The 24,143-nt window shown below is 41.6% G+C and overlaps 1 pseudogene; it reads left to right on the forward strand.

Annotated features, from left to right (window-relative positions):
- LOC115186433 (zinc finger protein 135-like) overlaps positions 1–24,143 on the forward strand; it is a 47,911-nt pseudogene extending 23,768 nt beyond the window's left edge.

The raw sequence follows: 24,143 nt of genomic DNA on the forward strand, positions 1-24,143 counted from the left end.
GAGTGATAAGAGAGGTTGCATCTCTGGAGGCACTAGTTATGCTAGGTGAGGTCACCGCATGTGTGGGAGGTGGGACAAAAGAGTTCTCTGAGGCATGCTGAGTGGGACTAGGGGCTCTGCAGTAAAATAAAACAATGATAACTACCCTAAACAACAGTATACAAGGCATATTGACATTAGAGAGACATAAAGCGAGGCATAAAGCAATCACAGGTGTTGATTGGGAGAGCTAGCAAAGACAATAACAGGTAAGACAACAACAGTTCATCAGCTAAGACAACAACAACAGGTAAAATGGTGATGAATGGGCAGAGAGGGTCAGTTAAATACACACAGGGCCTGAATTCTAGGCTGGGGCCGACAGATAACCAAAACAAACAAAATGGAGTACCGTGATTAATGAACAGTCCAGCAGGCATCAGCTATGTAGCCAAGTGATCATAGGGTTCAGTGAACAGGAATATATGAAACAGGAGGGAAACTAGGTACAACATACTATCAAATCCACGCCTCGCTGGAAGCCCCGCCTTCCACAGGTGATGAGAGTGAGGCTTGGATTTATTCCTTAAATGTAATACCGCTCTTCACCGACCCAGGAAGGTGTTGTACCTCGTTTCCCTCCTTCAGGGAACAGTAATTATAGTCATAAAGTTACACTCCCTTTCAGTCGGTCAACTTCGGTACAACATACTATGGGGAAATAGAATCATTCCCCAACTGACCCAAACAGATACTAAATGAAACGGCCCCTGGCAGACCACCCAGACCTGACCCCGCAAGATTGTTGTCAATTTATTAATTGTCTTTTGTTTGAAACATTCCTGTCGATGTTGAGTAAAGACGCACACCTGGTTACACATATAGAAGTAGGACTAGTCTACCTGGTTACACATATAGAAGTAGGACTAGTCTACCTGGTTACACATATAGAAGTAGGACTAGTCTACCTGGTTACACATATAGAAGTAGGACTAGTCTACCTGGTTACGCATATAGAAGTAGGACTAGTCTACCTGGTTACGCATATAGAAGTAGGACTAGTCTACCTGGTTACGCATATAGAAGTAGGACTAGTCTAATTGGTTACACATATAGAAGTAGGACTAGTCTACCTGGTTACACATATAGAAGTAGGACTAGTCTACCTGGTTACACATATAGAAGTAGGACTAGTCTACCTGGTTACACATATAGAAGTAGGACTAGTCTACCTGGCCTGTGTGCAAATGTAGGCCTATAAATGTGCCCATTTGGGGATGTCTGATAGTATTTCTGATTGTCTTAATGCACCACCACTAATGAGTTGGAGCTTCTCAAAGCTAATTTTTCTTCACCCCAAACAGCAAGTAAACAAAGTCTAATCAAAATCAATTGCAAATGACAATAGTTCCTCAAAGTATTTTCGTTAAATATTTCCAGCAGCAATATTTCCACCTTTCGATAACCACTCAGCATAAAAGGGAAAAATGTAATGCTCTGATCCAGTGGAAATGTCATAAAATACCTGATTACTTCTTATCCTTTGCACAAATAGCCTACAGCTGTGTCTGTCCAGAACTCACTGGAGCAGGAAACTGAGGGCCTAGAATATTTGATACAATGTTGCAAGCTTGCTATCTGAGTTTTGCTGACCCAGTTGATACAATGTTTCAAGTTTGTTGTAGACAGGCCATGTGCAGCCAATGTGATTTCTAGGATATTTATTTTTATCAGGATATTTTCTACATGCAGAATGCAATGTTTTTATTTGTTGGCTTTATGTAGGCTATTTTCACATAGTTGGCAATGGCAATAAAAGTTACTTTTAGATTTGTAAAATTTTCATTTAGATTTAGATAGAATGTAGATTAATCACAGACAATAATTTTGAGATACTATTATAAATTAAATGAAACTGTTCCACGAAAATGTGCATATGAAAATCATAACTGGCACACAGATTGGTAGAAATGGTCAGATAAATTGGCACTCAAACTGGAAACGGTTGCTGATTGCTGGTGTAGTCAATTACTGAAAATTTCAGGAGCAGAACGGCAGAATTTACGAAGTCCAGCAGCAGAGGGGGAAGGGGGGCTCCCTCTAGTCAGGTTATGTTGACGACTGGCTCCCTCTAGTCATTTGTGTGTCTTATTTATTTAATCAAACAGCGTGCTTAAAGCATCAGACAAGTTCAGTACATATAGTTGATTGTATAAAAACACATGGGGTGATTGGTAGAAAGAACAGATGACTCTTGGTTGACCAAGATGTATTTTAGTTGGGGACAGCACTAGAACATGACTTTGGGGCTCCCGCGAAGCACAGCGGACACTGCATCTCAGTGCTTGAGGCGTCACTACAGACACCCTGGTTCAAATCTAGGCTGTATCACAACCGGCCGTGATTGGGAGTCCCATAGGGCGGCGCACAATTGGCCCAGCGTTGTCCGGGGTAGGCAGTCATTGTAAATAAGAATTTGTTCTTAACTGACTTGCCTAGTTAAATAAAGTTTACATTTAAATACATTTAAAAAATAGAGTTTCCTGACAATCCATTTTTTACAAATCCGGCATGGCACCAATTTTGAGAAGGGTTTAAAACAAAGGTTTCAAACCAATTCATGAATGTAATTGAATCTAGGTATGTCTTGCCTTTAATGTAATGGCATGAAAAACAATTGGCTGAATATTATACAATGACTTATCAACAGCTCTAATAATTTGCCTCCACAGGAAATCTACACTGGCAGTTATAGAATATACGATATATCCTAGAAACCTGGTTAAACTATCATTATGACATCATGGATGAATTCTAGAATACACTATATATCCTTGAAACCTGGTTAAACTATCATTATGACATCATGGATGAATTCTAGAATACACTATATAGCCTAGAAACCTGGTTAAACTATCACTATGACATCATGGATGAATTCTAGAATATACTATATAGCCTAGAAACCTGGTTAAACTATCATTATGACATCATGGATGAATTCTAGAATACACTATATAGCCTAGAAACCTGGTTAAACTATCACTATGACATCATGGACGAATTCTAGAATATACTATATAGCCTAGAAACCTGGTTAAACTATCATTATGACATCCTGGATGAATTCTAGAATATATTATATAGCCTAGAAACCTGGTTAAACTATCATTATGACATCATGGATGAATTCTAGAATATACTATATAGCCTAGAAACCTGGTTAAACTATCATTATGACCTCATGGATGAATTCTAGAATATATTATATATCCTAGAAACCTGGTGAAACTATCATTATGACATCCTGGATGAATACATTTGAGTGGTTACAATCCTCCTTCCCCCATCCCTCAGCTGTTTACCAAACCAAGCCTCTGGGCAGCCATTTTGTTACTGTTGAATAAACCCACACAACCCAGCAATCTGCAGTTCATACAATAACAAAGCTGTCATTCCACCACTGTTTTGGTTATAAGATGTTGATGGGGTTGGAGAAATGTAACTACTCTCAAATTCATAGACAGACCTATGGATGCAAGGACTGACCATCCATGATATCAACATTATAGTTTTAACTATGTTGAGGCTATACAGTGTTGGTTTACATTTCTAAACATTGGAGTAAAAAAAAGCTTATTTGGGGTTCTGATGGGGTACAACAGTTGAACTAAGCTCATGAGTAATGTGTTATATTCTTCAACAATCAATGGCTATAAATTATTAATTTAAAAGTCACAATATGGATGTAGCTATTGCATATTTCCGCTTTAACACCACACATCAGTTCAACAACTGCAGAGTTTGTGCCTCTGTATTTAAGACAGTACTTACTAGTGTTAATCAGGGAACGGTTTCTCAAAACCATCTTATTGCTAAGTTCACCGTTAGAACCATTGGACGCCTTAAGATGCGTTTGGGAAACCGGGTCCAGATGTCCAGTTTCCTCCTCTTCTTCCTCCTCCTTTATCGATGTGACAGTGATCTCCTCCTCTTTCACTCCATAAACTGCATCCTCCTCTTGCTCTTCCGCCTCTCCTTTTACTGTAACATCCTCCTCCTCTTTCACAGTAACGGCCTCACCCTCTACTTCTTGTTTTACTGTAACATCCTCCTCCTCTTTCACTCTGAACGCGTCATTTTCTTCTTTCACAGTAACGGCCTCACCCTCTACTTCTTGTTTTACTGTAACATCCTCCTCCTCTTTCACTCTGAACGCGTCTTTTTCTTCTTTCACAGTAACGGCTTCACCCTCTACTTCTTGTTTTACTGTGATGTTCTCTTCTTTAGCAGGAGGAGAGTAGCTCAGTAACCGCATGGTTGTGAATGTTAGCTAGCTAGGCTAATGCTAACTTAACCAGCCCGCTAGCTGACCAATAACAACAACACCGTAAATATGAAATTAAATCGGATAACTAACTAGACGACAGTAGTGGGTTTAAAACACTGTGGCTAATATACACTAACGCGTCTAAAGAGCTTTATTGGTTCGGCTATTTTGTCTAGCAAGCTACCGAGGTGGCTGACGAACTATTGTTGCTGTTGAAAGAAGAGTTCCGTCCACTAGATTATACGTCACACCAACAGCATTGCGTTAAATTCCCACACCGCCATCTGCTGACTGGAGTGGGTAACGCAGTTTAGTAAAATGATTATTTTATTGTCAGACAACAAGTTAAAGTGTAGGAAGCATGAGTTTTTACTCACCAGCGTAACAACACAGTGTGGTTAAAGACTTAGTAAGCTAGTTGTAGTCACGATCTGGTTCCCTATAAGTACAAACAGTTATGTTTTTGCATTATTACAAATGTATTAACTTATTTCGGGAAATCTTCTAAACTACCCACAATGCACTATTTCCCAACGTCATATGTATTATCAACTCTATGCTACCGAGTTTGTATGCCAGTGTAACGGTGTAATGAAGTTACATTAAAAAAAATGTATTTAACATTTATTTAAACATGTCACAGTATCTAACGAAGGTGGCGCCCCTCCTCGGTCGGGCGGCGCTCGCCGGCCTATTAGCTGCAACCGATCGTTGTTTCTGTGTCTTTTGGTTTTGTCTGTCTATCCCGCACCTGTTTTGTGTTTGTCATTCGTGGGGGGTTATTTAGTGTGTATTTTCAGTTGGGGTTCTCGTGCGGGATTGTTTATTGTTACTCAGGACAGTTGTGATTGTATCCTGTTAGTATCCATTATATTGCCGGGCTGTTTTTTTTCAGTGCGCTTATTTTGGGTGTTTTCCGGACTTCGCCACGCGCCCTGTTTGTATGCCAGTGTATTTTCAGTTGGGGTTCTCGTGCGGGATTGTTTATTGTTACTCATTGTATCCTGTTAGTATACATTATATTGCCGGGATTCGCCCCGTGCGCTGTTTTTTTTCAGTGCGCTTATTTTGGGTGTTTTCCCCAGGCGGACTTCGCCACGCGCCCTGTGCCCTACGGCTATTGCATTTCTCTATTATTATTAAAACACAGTTGCTCCGGCCCTCTGTCTCCTGCTCCTGATTCCACATCTCCACTGGTCCTAGACAACCGTGACAAAACAGGCAAGCCAGCTAAGGACAAATTCTTATTTACAATGACGGCCAAACCCTAACCCAGACGATGCTGGGCTACTGTGCGTTGCCCTATGGGACTCCCAATCCCGGCCTGTTATGATACAGCCTAGTTTTGAACCAGGCTCTGTAGTGACGCCTCTAGCACTGAGATGCAGGGCCTTAGACTGCTGCTCGTGTGTTTACATTACATTCAGTGATAAAGGTGTGGGATTCTGGGTAATCCACAGCAGATTTATGGAGAATTTGGAAATTGAGTGGTCCTGGGATAGAAATGTATAAAGTTGACATTAGATCATCAAATCCACCTTTTACATCATAAATTAGCAATTTATGTTTTAGTAACTACTGTTGTTGGTTTGGCCTCTCTTTATATGTTATTTGCCGAATCTCAGTTTTCCATGTGGGTTTTATGCTAAAGTTCCCTTTCAAGTTGGTAGCAAACTGGAAAATGCATCTTCTTTAGGAGTGCTATTTATATCCTGATCATTCATCCACACTGCATCTTCTATAGGAGTGCTATTTATATCCTGATCATTCATCCACACTGCATCTTCTATAGGAGTGCTATTTATATCCTGATCATTCATCCTCACTGCATCTTCTATAGGAGTGCTATTTATATCCTGATCATTCATCCACACTGCATCTTCTATAGGAGTGCTATTTATATCCTGATCATTCATCCACACTGCACCTTCTATAGGAGTGCTATTTATATCCTGATCATTCATCCACACTGCATCTTCTATAGGAGTGCTATTTATATCCTGATCATTCATCCACACTGCATCTTCTATAGGAGTGCTATTTATATCCTGATCATTCATCCTCACAAATCTTCTATAGGAGTGCTATTTAAATCCCGTCACTATTGATCATTCATCCACACTGTGTGTCTCATCAATGCAGGTAATTTATGAGGCTAATAGCTAGTTGGCTAAATAGCTAATGTTAGCTGGCTGGCTAAGATAACTGCATATAGCTAACATTCTTTGATTAGATGGCGTTATGTATTTCCAAAACGTTGGTTAACTTTAGTCACTCAAGTCATGAGTGGAAACGATTGGTTTAATTTGAAGTTCTACATTTGAAGTTCTTTCTGTTGTTGTTTACATCACAGGGAATAGACCGGTCTTCCATATTACATCACACCTGACTTTGGCATTCTTCTGAATTCTGATTGGTTTAATGTAATAAAACCAAAAATAGAACAGGGAGGTTAACTTTGCATTGGGACTTTATTTGATATTTTATAAACAATACAAAACATACACACAACAACATCATACAAACATTAACTACATCACACCTGCCCAGACCAACTAGAACACACCTCCATCAACTACATCACACCTGTCCAGACCCACTAGAACACACCTCCATCTCCATTAACTACATCACACCTGTCCAGACCCACTAGAACACATCTCCATCTCCATTAACTACATCACACCTGTCCACTAGAACACACCTCCATCTCCATTAACTACATCACACCTGTCCACTAGAACACACCTCCATCTCCATTAACTACATCACACCTGCCCAGAAACACTAGAACACACCTCCATCTCCACCACATGGCTTCAAACTGAACCTTTTTATTTCTCTCTATCGCCCAGTACTTTACATTTTTAAATAATAAAGCATTTGACCTTTCCACTGTGTTAACAACGGAGGATTAGTTGATTTCCAGTTTTAAGTATAGAATTTATGTCACAATAGTTGAAGCCGTGTTGTATGGACCAAACTGCAGACGGAATGTGGATACTCATCTTTTTAATATATAAGAGCAAAGCATCCACAGGAAAAACACTAATTACTAACGACAGTCTAACAGGCTACGTACAAACAAAAGACTAGCAGTGTTAGCACAACCACCCACAAACCCAAGTGACAAACATACTCCTAAATATATGACTCCCAATCAGGAACAACGATCCCCAGCTGTTCCTGATCAGGAGTCACAAGACTAACACAGAAACAGACATTCTAGACAACACATACAGACTTCTTCCGCCACGTCCTGACCAAAATACTACACCACTACTCCCTCTGCTGGTCAGGACGTGACAGTACCCCCCCCCCCCTAAAGGTGCAGACCCCGGAATGCACCTTAAAAGAAAACACAAAAATCCCCAATACCACAACAAAAATTAATACCCCCTAAACAAAAAAGGGAGGGAAGGGAGGGTGGCTGCCGTCAACGACGGCACTGTTCTACACCCTCCCTCCCCAACCCACCTATCCTGGAGGTGGCTCTGGTTCCGGCCTCCTGCCCTCCAGGTTGTAGGCAGACTCATTGGGGTCCGGGTCGTAGACAGACTCAATTTGTTGTGGCTCGTGGGCAGGTTCCCTCATTTCCACACTGTAGGCAGACTCATTTACAACACAGTTAGTCACATTCAGTTCTGAGTCATAGGTAGCCTCCCTCGGTTCCGGGTCGCAGGCAGACCCCTCCGGTTCCGGGTCGCAGGTAGGCTCCCTTCGGTTCCGGGTCGCAGGCAGGCTCCCTTCGGTTCCGGGTCGCAGGCAGGCTCCCTTCGGTTCCGGGTCGCAGGCAGGCTCCCTCAGTTCCGGGTCGCAGGCAGGCTCCCTCGGTTCCGGGTTGCAGGCAGACCCCTCTGGTTCCGGGTCGCAGGCAGTCTCCCTCGGTTCCGGACTAGACTCTGTTGCCGGATACTCTAGACTGCACACTGTTGCCGGATACTCTGGACTGCACACTGGTGCCGGATACTCTGGACTGCACACTGGTGCCGGATACTCTGGACTGCACACTGGTGCCGGGCTCTTGAGGCTGGGCCGACGCACTGGAAGCCTGGTGCATGGGGCTGGTAGAGGTGGTACCAGGCTGAAGACACGCACCCTAGGGCTAGTGCGAGGAGCGGGAACAGGCTGAATAGGACTAGGCCGACTCATGGGAAGCTTGGTCCGGGTTGCTGGTACTGGTCGTGCCATATTGGAGGTACTCACTTCCGGGATAGCACGAGAGGCGGGAACCGGAAAGACGGGGCCATGGAGGCGCACAGGTGGCCTTGACCGCACCGCCTGCACAACCCGTCCTGGCTGGATGGAACTAGCAGCCCTGCATGAGCGGGGTGCTGGTACAGGGCGAACTGGGCTGTGCAGGGGCCTGATGGTTGCCGTGCATAGAGCGGGAGTAGGGTAGCCTGGTCCTAGGAGGTGTACCGGCGACCAGATGCGCTGCGCAGGCATCCTCCTACCAGGCTGGATGCCCACTCTAGCACGGCATCTGCGAGGGGCTGGAATGGCGCGCACCGGACTGTGCGTGCGTATGGGTGAGATAGTGCGCACCTCAGCAAAACACGGCGCCCTCCACTCCATACGCTCCTCCACATAATCATGGGTAGCTGGCTTATGGCTCTTCCTTGGCCTAGCCAAACTACCCATGTGCCCCCCAAATTTTTTTATTGGGGTGCCTCTCCGGCTTCCTCACCAGTCGTGTACCCCGGTAGCGTTCCCGGTCCTCACCAGCCTTTCTCCACGGGCCCTCTCCGGCCAGAATCTGGTCCCAAGTCCATTTCTCACGAGTGTCCATGTCGAAGTCTATTTCCTCAGAATAGTCCATATATTCAGCGTCCTGCTCCTTTTTCCGCTGCTTGGTCTTGTTGTGGTGGGTGGTTCTGTCACAATAGTTGAAACCGTGTTGTATGGACCAAACTGCAGACGGAATGTGGATACTCATCTTTTTAATATATAAGAGCAAAGCATCCACAGGAAAAAACAATAATTACTAACGACAGTCTAACAGGCTAAGTACAAACAAAAGACTAGCAGTGTTAGCATAACCACCCACAAACCCAAGTGACAAACATACTCCTAAATATATGACTCCCAATCAGAAACAACGATCCCCAGCTGTTCCTGATCAGGAGTCACAAGACTAACACAGAAACAGACATACTAGACAACACATACAGACTTCTTCTGCCACGTCCTGACCAAAATACTACACCACTACTCCCTCTGCTGGTCAGGACGTGACAATTTAAGATAATTGACGAGAAAAGTCTCGTCCAACCATCGAGTATCTCATTGCACCCTCAAATGCCATGTCTTGAAATATGCAGACAGACAGATTAAAAGTAATTTTACGTTGTATAACTGTACTTCTGACAGCCAACTTTCTAACTCCGCCCATAACTTTATGACGTCATAACATTCCCAGAAGGATTATTGAGTCATTGTTAGTTTTACACTGAAGACATGACTCTGCCGTTGTGCTGTAGAATTAGGGGATTTTGTCTCTTGTATAATAAGGGACTATCATTTGTCCCAACATCACAGGCAACAGACTTTGTTATAGTTAAAGACTTCCAAAAGTGTTTTAATGGGGTTTCTCCCTGTGCACCTGCCAATGTAAATCCATTGAACGAGACAAGTTACCAGACAGGACATATTGCTAATGCTCTTCCTATTGATAACCCGAATGACAATTAACTAGTGGTTGGTGGTGGTGATGACGGCCTATTGGATTACGTCGTCCATCGGGATTCCCCCCAAAAAAGAAGACGCTCTGGATTGATCATTGGAGTCAGATGTGAAGGAGGAGGTTGATCATCAGGAGTCAGATGTGAAGGAGGAGGTTGATCATCAGGAGTCAGATGTGAAGGAGGAGGTTGATCATCAGGAGTCAGATGTGAAGGAGGAGGTTGATCATCAGGAGTCAGATGTGAAGGAGGAGGTTGATCATCAGTGAACCTCTAGGATTGTGGTTGGGCTGGCGTTTACACTTCCAGCTTGGTCATATATTTTGATACATTGAATGTTGATATTGTGAACCTATGTTATATATTTGTACCTCATGTTTAATGAAGTGATGTCACTAAGTACTTCCCCAATATATACAGTGCAGTCGGAAAGTATTCAGACCCGTTCACTTTTTCTACATTTTGTTACATTACAGCCTTATTCTAAAATGGATTAAATCATTTTTTCCCTCATCAATCTACACACAATACCCCATAAGACATCACATTGCCCCATAATGACATCACGTTGCCCCATAATGACATCACAAAACCCTATAATGACATCACAATACCCCATAATGACAAAGCAAAAACAGGTAAATAAATGAAACATTTTGATTTTCTTTCAAAAACAAGGACATTTCTAAGTGACCCCAAACTTTTTGTATAGACCTAGGCTGTTCATTATATACATCTACATGATGTATTGTTACACCATGTAGGAGCAGTATAGACCTAGTCTGTTCATTATATACATCTACATGATGTATTGTTACACCATGTAGGAGCAGTATAGACCTAGTCTGTTCATTATATACATCTACATGATGTATTGTTACACCATGTAGGAGCAGTATAGACCTAGTCTGTTCATTATATACATCTACATGATGTATTGTTACACCATGTAGGAGCAGTATAGACCTAGTCTGTTCATTATATACATCTAAATGATGTATTGTTACACCATGTAGGAGCAGTATAGACCTAGTCCTATACCTAGTCCTATATTATTTTATACTAATACAATTGCTCAGAGAAAGAGATTTAGTGTAACATGTAATTCTCAAAAGGTAGGGGTCTGAATTATTGCCACCCATGTTTTCAATACTCCAGCACCCTCCCCTTTGGAGGATAATGACACTGAAATGTTTCATGAGATTAGAGAACACATTGGAAAGGATCTTAGACCATTCCTCCAAACAGAATCTCTACAGGTCCTCAATTTCTTTTGTCTGCGCTTGTGGACTGCCCTGTTCAATTCAAACCACAGGTTTTTAATGGAGTTCAAGTCCGAAGACTGAGATGGCCATTGAAAATTTTGATTTTGTACCCAATTAACCATTTCTTCGTGGATGTTGATGTGTCTTGCTGGAAGATCCACTTATGGCCAAGTTTCAGCCTCCTAGCAGAGAGGTAACTAGGTTTTGGGCTAAAATATCCTGGTAATGGGTAAAGTTAATTTATTTATTTTATACAGTAATTTTTGCTAATCTTTATCAAGGGTATCAATAACTAGGTGCTTATTTTGATATCTAGTTATTTGACTGAATCTGAAATACAGATGTGGAGTAGATGTAGAGTTTTAAATTCTCACAAAAAATCTGAACTAATCAAACAACACTTGTTGCTCTTTATACGTGTTGATATAATATTAATATTTAATGGAGAGAAAAAAAGGTTTCCATAAACTGCTTTATAACATTATAATTCAATGAAGAATAAAAATAGTTTTCCCTCCTCAACTGCGTTTCCTCCCTCCAGACAGCAGATGGCGATATGTGTCTTTCAGGCGATGTTTCTAGTGTGACGTATAATCTAGTGGACGGAACGCTTCTTCAACAACTGCAGCCACCTCGGTAGCTCGCTAGCCAACAAAGTCGGAACATTCAAGTTCTTTAGACAATTTCGTGGTATAATTGCCACTATGATTTAAACATACTTATGTGTAAACAACTAGCTACCCCATTTCATTTCATATTTACGTTGTAAGTCAACTATCTGGCTGGTTAAGTTAGCATTAGCCTAGTCGCTAATGATAGCTAGCTAGCTAACATCCCCGACCATGCGCTCACTAAGCTACTCTCCTCCTGATAAAGAAGAAAAGGTCTGTTGGACGGAGAAAGAAGCTCTGGGGCTGAACATTGTCGTGAAAGAGGAAGAGGAGGATGTCACATTACAAAGACAAGTAGAAGGTGAGGCTGTTACCGTGAAAGAAGAAGAGAAAGACGTTTCAGTGAAAGAAGAGGAAGACGCCTTCAGAGTGAAAGAGGAGGAGGAAGATGCAGTTTTTGGAGTGAAAGTGGAGGATGAAGAGGGGGAGATTACTGTCACATTAGAGGAGGACGAAGAAGAGAAGACTGGAGAACTGATTAACATTAGTAAATACAGTGAGTACTATCTTATAAAACAGGGACATTGATCTGATTAACACCAGTAAATACAGTGAGTACTATCTTATAAAACAGGGACATTGATCTGATTAACACCAGTAAATACAGTGAGTACTATCTTATAAAACAGGGACATTGATCTGATTAACACCAGTAAATAAAGTGAGTACTATCTTATAAAACAGGGACATTGATCTGATTAACACCAATAAATACAGTGAGTACTATCTTATAAAACAGGGACATTGATCTGATTAACACCAGTAAATACAGTGAGTACTATCTTATAAAACAGGGACATTGATCTGATTAACACCAGTAAATACAGTGAGTACTATCTTATAAAACAGGGACACAAACTCTGCAGTTGTTGAACTAATGTGTGATTTTTAAAAGGGCATTCTACACTCATATATGTTTTTGTACTGTCGGAATTGTTCATGACGTCGTGATGTCATCCAATAGGCGACTGATCTTCATGTGAATATTCATTATTCTTTTTAAAATCCTTCCTGTTCTGTCAAGTTGGTTGTTGATCATTGCTAGAAAGCCATTTTCTCGTCTTGCATTGACTTTCAAGACGATTTAAGTCCAAACTGTAACTAGGCCACTCAGGAACATTCAATGTCATCTTGGTAAGCTCCTCCAGTGTTGATTTGGCCTTGTGGTTTAGGTTATTGTCCTGTTAGGACAGTTTGTTGTATTCAGATCTCTGAAATGCTCTCTACCTACGTAACATTTATTGTCTCCTTATGTTACGCTGGGAAAACAGTTTTCATGGGCACAGAAATCCTAAATCATTTCAGAGTTTGCTAAATCCAATGGTTCTAACCGAGAGTCACCTTAACTTTATTGACACCCAAATGGATACTGTCATTAACGCGGATCTTCAATAATTACACATAATACTTAATACTGTAGCTGTTTAGTTACAGTCACATGTTCAACTATCATCAGCTGGTCCAGGAAATCATTTTCTGAATGACAGTAACATGACAAACATCACGACATGCAACAACAACCAAAGTGCTTCTTCATTCATTACTCTGGTAAAGACAGTTATGCTGTGCTCCATGTTGGATCCAACATCCCTAACAAATTGATGTTTATAATGTGTTATTGTCTGCTTGATTTACTGTAGAGTCTCGTTAGTCTGTTTGGAAACGGAAATACTTAGCTCATAATGTGTAGAGAACTGTTCCTTGATGGATAGGCTATTGTACAACACACAGAGCTATTTTCCTTCATTCAGGACATTTAGAATGACAACACATTACAGAGTAGCCTAGTGGGATTATTCACAAAATTATCTGGTGATCAGGTTATGAAATGTCATGACAAAGACATTTTAGTTTCCATGTTTCACCTGAAATATTAAATGATTTCTAGTCCTAGGTCTATGTTATTGTTAGGTGAAGTTATGGGTCCTACAGTAGGTCTATGTTGTTGTTAGGTGAAGTTATGGGTCCTACAGTAGGTCTATGTTGTTAGGAGAAGTTATGTTAAACACTTAGTGGACAAACACTCATTGTCAGGCTGATGGCAAAGCGCAATATTAGCAAACACAGAAAGGGGCCTACATTGAAGACCAAAAGTCATCTGGCACACTGCTTAGGATTTCAACAACTTTAACTTATTTCTAGCCTACAATCATCGATACTACTAATGTGAAAACAAGACAAAATATGATTATTGTTGCTCACTGTATTAAGACAATTGTCAAATTTAACAGACGTCAGTTGTTGTACGACTTCGCTCTTGGCATCGCCTTTTACTGTGGATTTCTGCTGTTGTGGGCATTTAACCATCTGTATGACTTTGTTGTTCACACAGGAGAGAGACATGACCATCTTGGATCCTCTGGGGAGCTTCAACAACGTCATGAGAAGAGTCTCTCCAGTTCAGAACACCTCAAGAAACAGCAGCAGAGACCCACAGGGAAGAAATCTCACCACTGCTCTCACTGTGGGAAAAGTTGCAAATCTTCATCAGAACTTAAAATACACCTGAGAATTCACACAGGAGAGAAACCTTTTGTCTGTGATCAATGTGGGAAGAGTTTTACTCGGCAACAAACTCTGAAATCACACCAGAGAATACACACTGGAGAGAAACCTTATAGCTGTAATCAATGTGGGAAAAGTTTTACTACATCTAGCTATCTAACTATTCACCAGAGAACACACACAGGAGAGAAACCATATAACTGTAATCAATGTGGTAATAGTTTAACTACATCTAGCTATCTGACTATTCACCAGAGAACACACACAGGAGAGAAACCTTATAGCTGTGATCAATGTGGGAAGAGTTTTACTCAGCCAGACAGCCTGATATTACACCAGAGAATACACACAGGAGAGAAACCATATAGCTGTACTCAATGTGGGAAGAGTTTTTCTACATCTAGCGTTCTCACTATACACCAGCGAACACATACAGGAGAGAAACCATATAGCTGTACTCAATGTGGGAAGAGTTTTTCTACGTCTAGCTATCTCACTATACACCAGAGAACACACACAGGAGAGAAACCATATAGCTGTAATCAATGTGGGAAGAGTTTTTGTCAGCTAAACAGCCTGATAGTACACCAGCGGACACACACGGGAGAGAAACCTTATGGCTGTGATCAATGTGGAAAGAGTTTTGGTACATCTGGCTGTCTGAAGACACACCAGAGAACACACACAGGAGATAAACCTTATAGCTGTGATCAATGTGGGAAGAGTTTTTCTACATCTAGCTATCTCACTATACACCGGAGAATACACATAGGAGAGAAACCTCATGGCTGTGATCAATGGGGGAAGAAATACTCTGATAAAAGATCTCTGATTAAACTTCAGAAAATACATGAAGGAGTTGTTTCATGATATCAATGAATTAATGTCACAATGTAGAATGTTTAACATTGTAGTAGGAGTATTTTAATGATGTCACAATGTAGAAGGATTATTAGCCTCAGAGGAAAGATACAGGCTCTGAAATGGAAGAGTTACTATTTATGAGATTTAACAAAAAGTGACTAACAAAAAAAGTTGTTACACTTACCATGTTGGTGACGCACTGGAATCAAAATGCAACACTTCAAAATGTATCTGGCTGTTTTCTACCAGTTGTCCTCTAACCAGGGATGTACACATTATTCCCAGATTCCGTGTGGTTTTTGAGCTGTTAGTTTTAACAGGACGTGCAACCTCATCTCCCTCCTCTCGCACAATTGATTTCAACATGATATCGATGAGTGATGACAAATAAGTGTTGTGTTCCTTTGTTCAGCGACCCCTAAATGTAAATGCATCACTGTTGCCCTGCTTTTAGAATATCAGGGTTAATTCTCAGATGTGCCAACCCAAGTGTACTAGAGCATGACATTGGGGACTGGGCCCCGATCCAACAACATGCCTATCTAGTGAACACTGAAAAGAGAGAGAAGCTCTGCAATGAGGTGGAAAGTTACTACGGATATTGCAGGAGTTTCCTCTTGAAATCAGACATGTCTGTGGTCAGGACAACTTGGTTGCTGATTGTCTCAAGGGTGGGCAGTTAAAAAGTTTTATGTTTTGCGTTTAGCCAGTCCGTTGCCATGGATCACAATTTATTTTGACTACACGTTTTTCCGTATTGGAGATGAGTTTTGTTTGGGCTCGTTCCAAGGGGACGAGAGTTCTAGAAGCTAGTGAGTTCTAGGATTCTATAGAAAGAAAAAGGAGAAAAAAATTATACTATTGTATATTATTATTTAGAAATGTTTTTTTCTTGTTTTTAATTGTTGACAGCCAGTAGACACCATGTTTATTTGTAGAAGGTGAAGCTTTGTAGTTGATTATAACATGAAATGGAAGTTGTTTTCTGTTGGTGGTGACCAAACTTGTCCAACAAAAACATAGGATATATTTGTTGTCTTAAGGGGGAAGGTGTTACAGGCTTTGTTTTTCCATTAATGTTTTGAGGTTGGACTTTAGCACGTCTAGCTCGTTAGCAGGTCTAGCTCGTTAGCCCGTTAGCCCGTCTAGCTCGTTAGCTCGTAGGACGCACTGATTGGTGTTACCTCGTTAGTCAGTATGTGTTACACCTGTGCTGGCTTGTCCATCTCGTTAGTGGGAAGGTGTTTCACCTGAGCTGGTCCAGGTTCTATTTAAGAGTGTCTGGCCCAGTGCTCCAGTTGTCTTGATACATGTGGAGAGTCAACACCTTTAGTTGCTCCACCTTTTTGGTTTGCTTCCTGTCTTTAAGTTTGGTGTGGGTTTTTCTTTTGTTTGTCTCTTCTTGGGCAGATTTAGTGGGTCTCATGGTGGGTGTCTTTTAGGTCCCAGTTGTTGTTACTAGTCAACTTTCAGTGGACACCCCCATAGTGTCTTTCAGAGCCCTCCTAAAACCCCACCTGTTTAGTTTTTGTTGTTGTCAGTGACTCTTTGTTTGTTCCCTCTTCTGTTTAAGGGATATTTCTGATTTTTTTGCTGGGGAATGTAACAAACAATGTAGTAAAACAAGCTGATATTTTGGGTTGGATGTTGCATCCAATTGTTAATATTTTAATCAATGGCATTTCCTTAGAATGATCACTAGTCTTTCAGTTGTTAGTCTTCTGTTTTTTATCATATATTTGTTTATTTTCATTTATTTGGTTTTTCCTGTGAACCCATTGTGTTGCATCCATGTCTGAAATGTGCTGTATAAATAAAGCTTGATTTGATTTCAACATATTGTAAAACAAATGAACCCAATGACTGACAATCAACAGACTCTTGTCAAACCAATGAACAAATCTGTGCAAAAGCAACAAGTATCTTGGTCCATCTTAGTATAAATTCAGTATTTCTTCCACTATCTCAAAATAGTGCATGATCTGTACGTTTAGTATCACTTTTCAACCAACCCAGTTAATTTGTTGAAAATGAAATGTTTACATCAAAGGATTCAACTACTGGAAACGGAAACAAACAAATGGATCAACCAGATCAATCCCACTTTTCCAGCCTGCTGAAGGCGTGGTGGAGTGGTAAACACCACCCCCGGCTCTACCAGGGGCTTGAGGTGGTCTCCCACAGCTCTGCTTATGTCATGTTCTGTGGATGTTTAGTCTGGTACACAACACACTCTGATGGATGAGACAATGTAAACCATGTTTAGTCTGGTACACAACACACTCTGATGGATGAGACAATGTAAACCATGTTTAGTCTGGTACACAACACACTCTGATGGATGAGACAATGTAAAACAACCTGCTGACCAGGCCCCTGTGTCTGTCCACCATAGCAGGAGTCCATCAGAAACCTCTGTCCACCATAGCTGGAGTCCATCAGAAACCTCTGTCCACCATAGCAGGAGTCCATCAGAAACCTCTGTCCACCATAGCAGGAGTCCATCAGAAACCTCTGTCCACCATAGCAGGAGTCCATCAGAAACCTCTGTCCACCATAGCAGGAGTCCATCAGAAACCTCTGTCCACCATAGCAGGAGTCCATCAGAAACCTCTGTCCACCATAGCAGGAGTCCATCAGAAACCTCTGTCCTCTATAGCAGGAGTCCATCAGAAACCTCTGTCCACCATAGCAGGAGTCCATCAGAAACCTCTGTCCACCATAGCAGGAGTCCATCAGAAACCTCTGTCCACCATAGCAGGAGTCCATCAGAAACCTCTGTCCACCATAGCAGGAGTCCATCATAAACCTCTGCCCACCATAGCAGGAGTCCATCAGAAACCTCTGTCCACCATAGCAGGAGTCCATCAGAAACCTCTGTCCACCATAGCAGGAGTCCATCAGAAACCTCTGTCCACCGTAGCAGGAGCCCCATCAGAAACCTCTGTCCACCATAGCAGGAGTCCATCAGAAACCTCTGTCCACCGTAGCAGGAGCCCCATCAGAAACCTCTGTCTACCATAGCAGGAGTCCATCAGAAACCTCTGTCCACCGTAGCAGGAGTCCATTAGAAACCTCTGTCCACCATAGCAGGAGTTCATCAGAAACCTCTGTCCACCGTAGCAGGAGTCCATTAGAAACCTCTGTCCACCATAGCAGGAGTCCCATCAGAAACCTCTGTCCACCATAGCAGGAGTCCCATCAGAAACCTCTGTCCACCATAGAAGGAGTCCATCAGAAACCTCTGTCCACCATAGAAGGAGTCCATCAGAAACCTCTGTCCACCATAGCAGGAGTCCATCAGAAACCTCTGTCCACCATAGCAGGAGTCCCATCAGAAACCTCTGTCCACCATAGCAGGAGTCCATCAGAAACCTCTGTCCACCATAGCAGGACTCCATCAGAAACCTCTGTCCACCATAGCAGGAGTCCATCAGAAACCTCCGTCCACCATAGCAGGAGTCCATCAGAAACCTCTGTCCACCATTGCAGGAGTCCATCAGAAACCTCTGTCCACCATAGCAGGAGTCCATCAGAAACCTCTGCCCACCATAGCAGGAGCCCCGTCGGAGACCACAGAGTTGACTTCTTCGAATGACAAGCCATGCTGAGTAAACAATTCTTGCAGCTTTGTGAATAGGACGTCCCCGGTGGTGTGTCCTTTCAGGGGAACGTCCCCAGCGGTGTGTCCTTCCAGGGGAACGTCCCCGGCGGTGTGTCCTTCCAGGGGAACGTCCCCGGCGGTGTGTCCTTCCAGGGGAACGTCCCCGGTGGTGTGTCCTTCCAGGGGAACGTCCCCGGCGGTGTGTCCTTCCAGGGGAACGTCCCCGGTGGTGTGTCCTTCCAGGGGAACGTCCCCGGTGGTGTGTCCTTCCAGGGGAACGTCCCCGGAGGTGTGTCCTTCCAGGGGAATCAGTGCCAGTAGCTCTTCTTTAAAGTCATTTCCATGAAAATAACGGACATATACACACAACTGTGCTACATCAGTGTTGTCAGTACTCTCATCAATAGCCAGGGGAAAATGCTCAGCCTGACTGAGTCCCTCCAGAACAATCCTATGCACATCATCCGCCAGAGCACAGACACGGCGTCCGGCTGATGTCACAGACAGGGGCACCTGTTTGACAGACGCAATTATGCTATCCATAGACTGGTCTGTAGCCAATTCCTCCAAAACTGTCACCATGCACTTTTTAAATAGCTCTGCGTCTGTGAAGGGCATGTTGTGTTTGGTTAGAACCCAGGATGCTTTTAGGAAAGCACTTGTGACCTTCTGTTGTTGGGTCAGGCCACGAAGGAGGATTCTACTGCCGTGTTTGTAGCTTGTAGTTAATGCTTCAGTGTTTCTGCATCGGGCCTCTGTCTGGGGCGGGAAGGCCACTTTGAAAGTACAATGTTTAGATTCATAATGCCGTCTGAGATTGAATTCTTTGCAAACAATGACATTTTCATTGCAAACAAGACACTCTGGCTTGGCATTGGAGAAAGATGGTCAGATGAATGGATATCTCTGTGTCCGTTCTTTCCTGAAACTTTGATTTTCATTATCTACCTTTTGTTACTTTTTGAGAGCGACATGTTCTCTTGCTATCAAGCTAATTGTTCTGAATGAATGTTGACATTAATAAAGTAGTGTAGACTACAGTAGGCTACGTAGACCTGTTTTTACCACCAATCAACGCACAGAGAAATAAACAAAAAGTTATAATTGAATAGAGATATTGGTGATTTTATGAACTTAATCAGATCTAAATTATTTTAATGTCACTCAATGTACTATGTACTAATCAAATGTGTTAAGCATGTTGTTAAATTTGTAGTGTAGGCCTATTAATTGTGCTAATATTATATGCTAAATATGTTCTGGCCCGCCGACTTTAACTCAGAAACAAATTCTCCCGATGTCACGTCCTGACCATAGAAAGCTGTTCTTTTCTATGGTAGAGTAGGTCAGGGCGTGACAGGGGGGTTTTCTAGTTTAGTTTTTCTATGTTGTTTTCTAGTTTTGTATTTCTATGTTGGGTTTTGTTTGGGATGATCTCCAATTAGAGGCAGCTGGTCATCGTTGTCTCTAATTGGAGATCATACTTAAGTAGGTGTTTTTCCCACCTGGGTTTGTGGGAGATTGTTTTTGAGTAGTGGTATGTTTCACCTCTGCATCACGGTTTGTTGTTTTTTTGTTCTTTAATTTATGTGTATGTATTGCATAGTTTCACAGTTCAATAAAATATGTGGAACGATAATCACGCTGCACTGGTCCGCTCCTCTCTATGACAACCGTGACACCCGAAGCCACATCTAGTTGACAAACCCTGTTTCATAGTATGTCATGGCCTTTTCTGGCCAACTGCTGTTATGTTTATGATATACTATGGTGTTGTGTCACTAGACTTTGACCAGATATTATTGCATCCAAAGATCAACTGTACCTAGAACATAGATACAGAGCCACTTGTCATCAGGAAGCTGCTCTCTCAGCACAATGGAAAATATCTCAATGACTTGACATGTTCTGGTTGTGAATTCAGGCTACAAGGTAAGAATCTTCCCAGTGATTATTGTAAAGTGTGTAGAGAAATTAAATGTATGGTGTTATTTTAGTATAGTGACTGACAGTAAAACCCTCAGATCTAAAAGTCCATTTCACCTGGGACAGCTATGTGACAGTTCAATCATACAAAATGGCGCTAACTGGGCGTAGGCAAGTCACATTCAATAACATATTCTTCATATATTCCTATATTGTGGTTATTTTACAATTTGTATATTTTTATGTATAAGTTGTAAATCGTCTTTCAAAATATCGTAAAATTTGTTTTCAAAATTACAATGAGCTCTTTCCTGTGTAATTTGGTTTGAAACCACTGAACATACTTTTATTAACATTGTTATTATGAACTGAGTTCAGTAACAGCATAATAATATCATACCTGCTGAACAAAGCAACACACTAGAATGAGAGAAATTATTAAAAGAGAAAGTGAGACATTATTATTATTATTATTATTATTATTATTATTAGTTCCACTACATGGAGAAAAGGTGAAAAATATCAGACTACATGTTCATGTGATGCATTAAATCACCTGACTGTTTGGATGTATCTGTTAGTAAATGTTTTATTTCTAAGAGATAATGAATAAAATACAACAAATGACTTTCAATAATTAGTTGTCACTGTGTTAACCACAACCAACATGCTGGATCTCTGTTTAGTTGTCACTGTGTTAACCACAACCAACATGCTGGATCTCTGTTTAGGGGTCACTGCTCTAAAATGAGTCTCTCTTGGAAGAGAGAGGAGGGCCCTGCCTCTAAAATGAGTCTCTCTGGGGAACATGGCACCAAATCTAAGAGGTGAGATTAGTTTTGTAAAGAATTTATGAAGAGTTTATATCCAAAACACTATATCCACCATTTCTTCTCATTTGTGTTTTTTTCTTCAGAAATTAAGGCTTATGGGTGTGTAAAATATTACTGTTCTAACATTTAAAATTAATAGATTTTAGCGTATGATATTTTACTGAGAACATCACAGCAAGATGAAACAAATATTGTTGCATTCTCTAGATTCTGCATTCACCAGATTCTCACATTTCATTTGTGTTATAGAGCCCCACAGTGGAGGTGTCATAATACCCATAACACCTAGTGGTCAAACAGGGAAATGGTTCCAATAGTTTTATAGAGCCCCACAGTGGAGGTGTCATAGTACCCATAAAACCTAGCGGTCAAACAGGGAAATGGTTCCAATAGTTTTTCCAATAAAAAACATGAGCTGTCGCACCCCCAGATAATGTTTATTTATGTGGAGGTTCTGACTAACGGCTAAACTATAAGCTATAAAATATAGAGTCCCACACTCCATATATAAACTCCCAGTAATTTATTGGGTATTTACCAACGTTTCAGCATCACTGTGCCTTCTTCAGGGTGATGTCATCAATACTTGAACCAGGTTATGTAGACAAACAATGCAGTTTGTGCAACCAATGACAATAGAGAGGGGTGTGTCATAATGATTAAGTTAATTACAATGAATTAATGAAACTGTTAAAAAACAATAGTTTATGGCATATTGAATATATCAGGCTATTGTTATCATATAGAAACATAACTGATAATTGTACATAACATTAGCGTCAACATACATTATTGTTTTATTCAATTTCACATATTTAATTGTTTCCTATTTCAATAAAAACATTTGTTACATGTAATGTTTTGGTTCAACCATAATGCATAATGAGCATCATCAACAGGGGAACATATTGGATGTACTCTGATAAGCTGTAGAAAGAATATATCCATTTAAAAGAGAGAACTGTTCATAAGGGCCTGAGATCAAAGTCAATATTCAGACCACTAGGGGTCCATGTTTTTAGACAGGATCTCCAGTAAGCCTCCCTTTGTAGTAGTAGGATCTCCATGTTACCTCCTCTCCTTGGTAGAGCAACATGCTCAATGCCTGTGTATTTGAGGGAGGAGATTGGATGGTCAGCTTCAACAAAGTGAGCTGCTATTGGACAGTCAATGTTCTTACACCTGATTGAGCTGCGGTGTTCAGCTATGTGTTGTTTTAATTGTCTTTTCGTTTGTCCTACGTAGGCTTTCCCACATGAACAGGTGATGAGATAGATTACTCCCTTGGTATTGCATGAGATGACCCCCCTAACAGGGATTTTTCTACCTGTATGTGGGTGTCTGAAGAAGGATGTTTTTATAGTGCTGTTGCACTGTGCTCATGAGCCACGTTTGTAGTTCCCATTTGGGATGGGTGTCAAGAGTGTCTGAATGGGCTCAGGGGGCAGGTCAGATCTCACCAAGTTATCTCCAATATTGTGACCACGCTTATAGACCACCAGTGGGGGTTCCTTATAGACCACCAGTGGGGGTTCCTTATAGACCACCAGTGGGGGTTCCTTATAGACCACCAGTGGGGGTTCCTTATAGACTACCAGTGGGGGTTCCTTATAGACTACCAGTGGGGGTTCCTTATAGACCACCAGTGGGGGTTCCTTATAGACCACCAGTGGGGGTTCCTTATAGACCACCAGTGGGGGTTCCTTAAAGACCACCAGTGGAGGTTCCTTGAAGAGGTGTGCGTTTATTTTTGTCTGATTGTAGAATATTCCAGTATTGCTATCTATCAGAATACTTGGTGCAAAAGACGGTTGTTTTTCTTCTTTGGTTGAGTTGTTAGTAATTCCTCTGTTGGTTTTTGAGATATTTTCATCATTGCTGCATCAAGAGTTCTGTCCTTTTAGCCTCTCATTTTGAATTTATCTGTAACTTTTTAGCATTGCTGTCAAAATCCAAACATGTTTCTACCATACAGTTTTCCTATAGGGAATTGTAGAAACACTTCAAATAAGGGATGTGTTTCGTATAGGGTGGGGTGGTGCGGCGGTCCTTGTGGGCAAATTTTGTCATCAAAGTATGTCATTCTCTGGATTTATGGTGCTTTCAAGACAACTGGGAAATGGGAAGTTCTAATGATGACGTCAGTGATCTTCAGGTCGGAGCTCTAGAAAGAGGCCGAGATCCCCACTTGGAATTTCGAGATGGATGACCGTTCAAACCGTATTTTCTCAGTTGGAGCTCGTTTTTTTCAGAGTTGTCCTGAACTCACTGAAGTCTGATATTTCCCAGGTTCCAGTTGTTTTGAACGTTGCAGAAGTCATGCTGGATTCACAGCATGGCCAATGTATTCAACCTTTTCTGTCCCTTGGTGTTGCATGTGAATGTTTATCCTTTTAAGTTTGGAAAAGAGACCCTTAACTTCTCAGGGCTGCCTGGGGCGCTACCGTCCCACCCATGGTTCACACTATTCAACAGCCAGTGA

This window comes from Salmo trutta, unplaced genomic scaffold (assembly GCF_901001165.1).
Source record: "Salmo trutta unplaced genomic scaffold, fSalTru1.1, whole genome shotgun sequence".
Taxonomy (NCBI): domain Eukaryota; kingdom Metazoa; phylum Chordata; class Actinopteri; order Salmoniformes; family Salmonidae; genus Salmo; species Salmo trutta.